Genomic DNA, 1730 nt, shown 5'->3' with positions numbered 1-1730 from the left:
GGGGTTACAGGCTTGAGTCACTGCACCAGGCCTTACCTAACTCTTTTTCAAGTTAGGGGACAGGAATGCGATTGTGGCCACCTAGTAAACCCCTAGTGGCCACCTGCAGTGAGGCCTAGGTGTTCGAGGAGAGGCACCTAGGGCAGTGGCTCTCAGGCACCCCCTAGGGGCATTTTGGAAAATTGTAGGGCGTATATATATTTTTTTCTTTTTTTTTTTGAGATGGAGTCTTGTTCTATGGCCTGCCCTGGAGTGCCCTGGCATGATCCTGGCTCACTGCAACCTCCACCTCCCAGGTTCAAGTGATTCTTCTGCCTCAGCCAGCTGAGTAGCTGGGACTACAGGCACGTGCCATCACACCCGGCTAATTTTTGTATTTTTTAGTAGAGACAGGGTTTCACCATATGGGCTAGCCTGGTCTCGAACTCCTGACCTTGTGATCCGTGTGGGGCATCTTTAATAGAGACAATGATTAGGAGACACTTTGAGAATTTATTGGATGAGGCCGGGTGCGGTGGCTCATGCCTGTAATCTCAGCAGTTTGGGAGACCGAGGCAGGTGGATCACGAGGTCAGGAGTTCAAGACCAGCCTGGCCAACATAGTGAAACCCCGTCTTACTAAAAATACAAATATTAGCCGGGTGTGGTGGCGTGCATCTGTAATCCCAGCTACTCGGGAAGCTGAGGCAGGAGACTCACTTGAACCCAGGAAGCAGTGGTTGCAATGAGCCGAGATCATGCCACTGCACTCCGGCCTGGGCAGCAAAATAAGACTCCATCTCAAAAACAAAAACAAACAAACAAAAAAGCCCAATCAGGCCAGATGCAGTGGTGCTCCCCTGTGGTCCCAGCTATTTGGGAAGCTGAGACAGGAGGATCACTTGAGGCAAGGAGAGCAAGGCTTCAGTGAGCTATGATCATGTCTGTGAATAACTGCTGCACTCCAGCGTGGGCAAAACAGAGAGACCCAGTTGGAAAAAAAAAAAAAAGTCCTGGGTACTGTGGCTCAAGCATGTAATCCCAGCACTTTGGGAGGCTGAGGCGGGAGGAGTGCTTGAGCCCAGGAGCTGGACACCACCCTATGCAACATAGGAAGATCCCATCTTTACTTCCGGCTGACAGGTCAAAAATTAAAAATAATTTAAAAATTAAAGACAGCCATCTGTCCCTACAAAAATGAGCCCAGCGAAGTGGCATACACCTGGAGTCCCAGCTATTCAGGAGGCTGAGGTGGGAGGATCACTTGAGTCCAGGAGATTGAGGCTGCAGTGAGCCCTAATTGCACCACTGCACACCAGCCTGGGTGACAGAATGAGACCCTGTCTCCAAAAGAAAGAAAAGTATAAAAATAACATTTAGAAGGAAGCTTAGCTGGGCGCGGTGGCCCATGCCTGTAATCCTAGCACTTTGGGAGGCCGAGGTGGTTGGATCACCTGAGGTCAGGAGTTCAAGACCAGCCTGGCCATCATGGAGAAACCCCATCTTTGAAAAGAAGAAAAAAAAAAAAAATAGAAGGAAGCTTAAATAGAAAATATTGTCTTGAGATGATTGCATTTTGTCTACTCAGTCTCTGGAGTAGCTGAGACCACAGGTGAAAAATAATAATAATAATTAGGCCGGGCGCGGTGGCTCACGCCTGTAATCCCAGCACTTTGGGAGGCCGAGGCGGGTGGATCACGAGGTCAACAGATCGAGACCATCCTGGTCAACATGGTGAAACCCCATCTCTA

This window comes from Cebus imitator, unplaced genomic scaffold (assembly GCF_001604975.1).
Source record: "Cebus imitator isolate Cc_AM_T3 unplaced genomic scaffold, Cebus_imitator-1.0 Scaffold776, whole genome shotgun sequence".
Classification (NCBI taxonomy): domain Eukaryota; kingdom Metazoa; phylum Chordata; class Mammalia; order Primates; family Cebidae; genus Cebus; species Cebus imitator.
This window is presented reverse-complemented; position numbering follows the sequence as displayed.